Source organism: Polypterus senegalus, chromosome 5, assembly GCF_016835505.1.
Source record: "Polypterus senegalus isolate Bchr_013 chromosome 5, ASM1683550v1, whole genome shotgun sequence".
Taxonomy (NCBI): Eukaryota; Metazoa; Chordata; class Cladistia; order Polypteriformes; family Polypteridae; genus Polypterus; species Polypterus senegalus.
Window position 1 is genome coordinate 200,219,578 of NC_053158.1, and position 7,463 is coordinate 200,227,040.

A 7,463-nucleotide genomic window follows, 5' to 3' on the forward strand; every position below is an offset into this window, starting at 1 on the left:
AACACAAGGTGAAACATAATTTTCTTTCATAAATTTATAATGTTGGTGATTCTAAATTGGCCCTAGTGTGTGCTTGTGTGTGTCCTGCGGTGGGTTGGCACCCTGCCCAGGATTGGTTCCTGCCTTGTGCCCTGTGTTGGCTGGGATTGGCTCCAGCAGACCCCCGTGACCCTGTATTCGGATTCAGCGGGTTAGAAAATGGATGGATGGAAATTTATTATGTTTTACTATTTTTTACTATAGTTAATTAATCGCTGTAATGTAAAATAGTTCTATTATACATATGCAACAATTCCCATGAAAATAAGAATCTGTTTCTATTGTACATCTGCTTCCCCAAACGCAAGTGGTAGAGCCATGAAGTGGCTAGCGCATAGCACCCGCCCAGAGGTTGGTGAGCGAAGCGAGCAGGGGGCAGAGCCCCTAAGTATTATTCATCCATCCATTATCCAATCCGCTATATCCTAACTACAGGGTCACGAGGGTCTGCTGGAGCCAATCCCAGCCAACACAGGGTGCAAGGCAGGAAACAAACCCCAGGCAGGGTGCCAGCCCACCGCAGGGCACACACACACACCCACACACCAAGCACACACTAGGGACAATTTAGGATTGCCAATTATTAATATTATTATTATAAATAACAGATTTATTGATCATTGACATCGTGACAAAATAAGCGCCAAAGGGTGCACAACTAACTGAGTTTCCACAAATAAACCCAGCAAGAATGGTCCAAAAGCAGAGCATTATGGTCACAAATCTAGGAAATCACAAAAAAAAAGAGCACAATAAATCTCTAAAACTCACCGATACCGACCATCACATTCAAATGAACCACAGGGGACTGTTTATCCACCCAATCTTTATATGGCTGAGGGCAGCCCCTTGACAGTGAGAAGACAATAGTGGAGGCACACATAACACATGCAGAACATGACAGAAGACATATAGAAACTAAATTATCGACATAATATCAACATAAGCAAAAGAATCAAAAATGAACAAAAAACAAAAAAGCATCTGGACCCCAACTAGCAGGGGGGGAACTTGGCTGAAACGTAACGTCCAGTGCCACATTAATGAAATGATCATTTACGAGGTGATTCCATTCTCCATTGATTTTCTCTTCTGCTGTTCTCCTATCACAATGCACACTTGGCCTTCTATGCTGCAATAAATGGATGCACTGCCCCCAAAGAGAATCTCTCCACCCCCCACATCTCGACTAGTCTGCTGTCCTTCCTGTCGATGGCTATCTCAGACGAGATTGCGTTTCACTTTATTTTGTAAACGGAGAATGCAAATGGCTCTCTTATGGAGAATATTGCAACACTTCAGTGAGCAGGTAAGGAAAAACATCTGCCGTGCGCTTAGGCTCGGCATCTGCTCGACTCATTATGTCCGCTTTGGCATCACGTTGCCTTATGGGCTTTTTATGATACATTTATGGTGTCTACGTGTGTCGTTACTTTAAAAAAAAAAAAAAGTCCTGTCGCAGTCTCTTCAAATGACAATATACTTTCAGTGAAGTAAGCTTTTTATTTCGGGATTTATTTTGAAATAGATAAAGAACCCCCCCCCCCCGCCCCCCACCTTCTCTGTTCTGCATGGATCTCTCCCTGCCGTAAAGTGAGCTGATGAATGAGATATTTATTTATTCCAGTTACAGACCAGTAAAGCTGATCAAGATGAATTGGTCTCTTCAATGGTTGTTCGCATTTCTCATGGGAAATGCACACTTGATACCCTCTTCAGAGATCAGGCTTCTCTACCAAAAAAAAAGGACAATTAGGACAAATTATTACTCAATGATCAGACAATGGAGAATTCAAAGCAACGGTATAGCGTTTCAAAAATAAACCCCTAATGATTCATTTCCTTCTACTCTTCTGATCTTCCTCCACTTTGTTTTCTCCTTTCCTTACACTTTCACCTTTCAGGAACAGAAGCGGTGAACTTTGATGGAGGTGCATGTCGGACTCGCTAAGGCAGGTTCATCCTACTTGGAAATGAAATGTATACTGTTGTCAAGCATGTGTGTCGGAGGATCTCTTCAAGGGCTTGATCGAGGTATGTGATAACCCACCAGGATGAGAGGGGGCACTGGCTCTAATATTCTCTTCTCCTTCTCGCCCCACAATGAGGACATTTAGAGCATTAGAAGACTCTGGACGAGAGCAGGCCATTCAGCCCAGCGAGTTTTGAAAGTCCCTAAAGTCTTACTGTCTACCACACTACTTGGTCGCTTATTCCAAGTGTCTATCGTTCTTTGTGTAAAGAAAAACTTTGAAAACTGCGAAATTTACCCTTCACAAGTTTCCAACTGTGTCCCCGTGTTCTTGATGAACTCATTTTAAAGTCACCGTCTCGACCCACTGGACTAATTTAATTCATAATTTTAAACACTTCAGCCAGTCTCTTAATCTTCTTTTGCTTAAACTGTAAAGGCTCAGCTCTTTTAATCTTTCCTCATAATCCCTGTAGCCCTGAATCAGCCTAGTCGCTCTTCTCTGGACTTCTTCTAGGGCTGCTATGTCTTTTTTATCGATCGGACACAAAAACTGCACACAGGACTCCAGATGAGGCCTCACCAGTGAGTTATAAAGCCTGAGCACATCCTGTGACTTGTACTCCACACGTCGAGGCGCTATATAACCTGTGAGCCTTCTTAATGGCTTCTGAACACTGTCTGGCAGTTGATAGCTTAGAGTCCACTATGACTCCTAAATCTCATGAGGTGGACTCTCGATTTCCAGACCTCCCATTGTGTATTCAAACCTCACATTTTTACTTCCTATGTGTAATTCTTTACATTTACTGACATTCAATGGTTAACAGGTTCAGCTCTTTTAATCTTTCCTCATAACTCATCCCCTGTAGCCCTGAATCAGCCTAGCCGCTCTTCTCTTGACTTTCTCTTGTGCTGTTACGTCCTTTTTGTAGGCTGGAGACCAAAACTGCACACAGGACTCTAGATGAGGCCTCACCAGTGTGTTATAAAGACTTGAGCAGAACATCTTGTGACTTGTACTCCACACATCAAGGCGCTATATATCCTGTGAGCCTTCTTAATGGTTTCTGAACACTGTCTGGCAGTTGATAGCTTAGAGTCCACTATGACTTCTAAATCCTTCTCATGAGGTGGACTCTCGATTTCCAACCACCCATTGTGTATTCAAACCTCACATTTTTACTCCCTATGTCTAACACTTTACATTTACTGACATTAAATGGTTAACAGGCTCAGCTCGTTTAATCTTTCTTCATAACTCATCCCCTGTAGTCCTGGACTCAGCCTAGTCGCTCTTCTCTGGACCTTCTCTTGTGCTGTTAGATAGATAGATAGATAGATAGATAGATAGATAGATAGATAGATAGGAGAGGCACTATATAATAGATAGATAGATAGATAGATACTTTATTAATCCCAAGGGGAAATTCACATAATCCAGCAGCAGTATACTGATACAAAGAAACAATATTAAATTAAATAGTGTTATGTCCTTTTTGTAGCCTGGAGACCCAAACTGCACACATGACTCCAGTTGAGGCCTCACCAATGTGTTATAAAGTTTGAGTAGAACCTCCTGTGACTTGTACTCCACACGTCAAGGCGCTATATAACCTGTGAGCCTTCTTAATGGCTTCTGAATGCTGTCTGTCAGTTGATAGTGTGGAGTTCACTTTGACTCCTAAATCCTTCTCATAAGATGGACTCTCGATTTTCTGACCACCCATTGTGTATTCAAACCTCACATTTTTACTCTCTACGGCTAACACTTTACATGTATTGACATTAAATGGTTAACAGGCTCATTTAATTTTTCCTCATAATCCCTGTAGTCCTGGACTCAGCCTAGTCGCTCTTCTCTGGACCTTCTCCTGTGCTGTTATGTCCTTTTTGTAGCCTGGAGACCAAAACTGCACACAGGACTCCAGATGAGGCCTCACCAGTGTGTTATAAAGCCTGAGCTGAACCTCCTGTGACTTGTACTCCACACGTCAAGGCGCTATATAACCTGACATCCTGTTAGCCTTCTTAATGGCTTCTGAACACTGACTGGAAGTCGATAGCTCATAAAAGCCAAATACCACTGACTCACTCATCACAAAATCTCCATGAGGACTTGGGACTTGGAGTGTAGGTTACCCTTGGTCCATAGATGCTTGCTAAGAAACGGTTTTAAACCATTTTGTGGTCCAAGCACAACATTTCTTATAGTTTTTTAGACCCTTTAGAACTGCTTCACGGATTTAGATCGGGTTTTTTTCTATAATTTGCCTGAACATTCCGTTGATTTTTGCGACTTTCTGCTCGCGAGTATTCTCTGTTTTTGTAGGCTTTTTGGTCCTTCTCTCGATGCGTTGTACATTTTACACTCTTAGTTTCATAGTTCACTTGCGGAAGCGATTTATTAGCGCGAATCCAAGAGAAACTCATCGGGCTACAGGGAGATGGGCAGGGCCCTCCTCACTCACGCGTCTGCCTTCGGGGCGTAACCTTAACTCCGCTCAGTTAGCGAACGAGAGAACTGCTTAACGGATTTAGATCTTTTTTTTTTTTTCTTCTATAATTTGCTTGAACATTTCGGCTGATTTTGCGACTTCTCTCATTGCGCTAAGAACCAGAGTTTGCTTGCGGTAGCGATATATTTGCACTATTCCGAGACAGAGGCTGCGAGCCGAGGTGAGGGGGCACTCCTGTGACGATGCAGGTTCTACTCCATGCTTCTATTTAGGCTTCTGGGGAGGTCTCGAACCCGACACCGTCGGTAATGTCACTGATGAGCTGATCAGTGAAGACATCAACAATGAAGCGACGGGATGGTGCGAAAAGTGCAAAGTGCTTTTATTAAAAACAAAACCAAAAACAGTGTCCAAATAAATAAGTGCAGTGTCTCAAACAGTCCTTAAATAAATAATCAGTTAAAACAGGTGAACTGTGGAGGTTAAAATTCAATAAATACACCCTTTTAAGACGACATTAAAATGATAATGGCTGGAAGCAGTCTTTTCTTAGAACTCCAGTGCTTTCTTCCTTCCACTGGCGGTTCCCCTGATTCTCCCATACGGGCCCTGCAACAGGGGATTCGCCCTACCAGCAAATGCAGCTCCCTCCTATTCTGGTCCGGTAGCCTTCCGATCCCCGGCTATGTGGGGCTCCAGTCGGACGGAGACTTGTGTTCCCTCACCAGTGGCCTGGGCACTCACGCTGGGGATCAACACGCCCAAGGCCTCCTCGACTGCCGCTACCTTCAACGGCAAGTCGTCTCCTCTGCCGGTCACTCCAGCTCCTCAGAACTGCTCTGCTGGAGTCACCGCTTCAATCTGCCGCCCCGAGAGTTGGCCAAACACTCCTCTGGGGCTCTGCTACCAGCTGTGGTCAGCCTTCAATGAGCCTGCTCTCGCTCCGGCATTCTCCTTCCTTCTGCCTTCTTCTCCCTTAACCTTCATTCCCGTTCTTTCCTTTTTTCTCCCCCTATCTGCCTCACACTTCTACTATATATTGTATTGGGTGTAGAATTAGCTCAGACACAGGAAGCAGAGGGTGATGGTGCGAGGAACCTCATCAGAACTGGCCGATGTTAAGAGTGGTGTTTCACAGGGGTCAGTGCTAGGGCCGCTGCTATTTTTAATATATATAAATGATTTAGATAGGAATATAAGTAACAAGCTGGTTAAGTTTGCAGATGATACCAAGATAGGTGGATTAGCAGATAATTTGGAATCCGTTAGATCATCGCAGAAGGACTTGGATAGCATACAGGCTTGGGCAGATTTGTGGCAGATGAAATTTAATGTCAGTAAATGTAAAGTATTACACATAGGAAGTAAAAATGTTAGGTTTGAAATCACAATGGGCGGTCGGAAAATCGAGAGTACACCTTATGAGAAGGATTTAGGAGTCATAGTGGACTCCAAGCTATCAACTTCCAAACAGTGTTCAGAAGCCATTAAGAAGGCTAACAGAATGTCAGGTTATATAGCGCCTTGACGTGTGCAGTACAAGTCACAGGAGGTTCTGCTCAACCTTTATAACTCACTGGTGAGGCCTCATCTGGTGTACTGTGTGCAGTTTTGGTCTCCAGGCTACAAAAGGACATAACAGCACAAGAAAAGGTCCAGAGAAGAGCGACTAGGCTGATTCCAGGTCTACAGGGGATGAGTTATGAGGAAAGATTAAAAGAGCTGAGCCTTTACAGTTTAAGCAAAAGAAGATTAAGAGGTGACCTGAGTGAAGTGTTTAAAATTATGAAGGGAATTAGTCCAGTGGATCAAGACTTGTATTTTAAAATGAGCTCATCAAGAACACGGGGACACAGTTGGAAACTTGTTAAGGGGTAAATTTCTCACAAACATTAGGAAGTTTTTCTTTACACAAAGAACGATAGACACTTGGAATAAGCGACCAAGTAGTGTGGTAGACAGTAAGACGTTAGGGACTTTCAAAACTCGACTTGATGTTTTCTTGGAGGAAGCAAGTGGATAGGACTGGCGAGCTTTGTTGGGCTGAATGGCCTGTTCTCGTCTAGATTGTTCTAATTCTTCTTCTAATTACACGGATGTGGATCCGGTGTGGCGATTCGCAGCTCCCGACATCAATTGTGGATGCGCCTGGGAACCGCTCTGGCCACACTACCATGCCCCCTCTATGCCGCGAGTGCGGCGACTATCTATTAAAACTGTCCTTTTCAATTTGAGCTGTAGACCCGCTATACCACACCTCCTCACTGTCCGGTTTCACTAATACGCGGGCGAAGCAGCAGGGGATGGCTAGTAAGTTGTCACACACGTGTGAGTAGGAGGCAGTCAAAAAAACTAAAGGTGAGTGAAATATCGCGAGATGAAGGAATGTCACGTGGTACTTACCTGAACCTCTTCTCTCAACAGGAAAACCGAGGAGAAATAATTGCCTCTATTTCCGGATTCCAAAATGGCCTCCATGACGTCATTTCCGGCGACCCGATAGGACATCACTTCCGGCCATCATGATCGACGTCACTTCCGGTTCCTCCAAAATGACGCTGTTTCCGACTCCTGCATTCGCCGTCACTTCCTGCCAACCATTTCCTGTTCCCATAATTCATTTCTGTATTAAAACGCCGTTTTGCTCCATAGACTTTGTCAATTGTTACAATACAGTACTTTTGATCATTCATTCGCTATTTGTGCTCTATTTTGTTTGTTGGACAATATACAGGGACGGTCCCCAAAACTTTATTCTTGTGGAGTTTCTTCTTTTCTGGATGTATTTCCACAAAGTTTAATATGTCATTGTGCTCTGTGCAAATATTTATATTACTAAACGAAGGTTGTATATATGCATGGATGTCAGAGGTCAGAAGCAGGCCGTGTCGAAAGCGAACGCGCACAGCTTAGAGCCCCAGAGTCAAACCCAGCGGCTTCCCACAGTCAGTAGGTGGCACCCAAACAACACGACACACCAAAGGTTGTACAGT

General features: G+C 43.9%; 1 long non-coding RNA gene across 1 annotated transcript; it reads left to right on the forward strand.

Annotated features, from left to right (window-relative positions):
• The first annotated feature begins 1,261 nt into the window (after positions 1–1,261).
• On the forward strand, positions 1,262–7,198 carry LOC120530052. The gene is made up of 3 exons (XR_005633896.1): positions 1,262–1,348; positions 1,944–2,073; positions 6,895–7,198. It is a non-coding gene; the product is annotated as an uncharacterized LOC120530052 (long non-coding RNA).
• Positions 7,199–7,463: the final 265 nt, after the last annotated feature.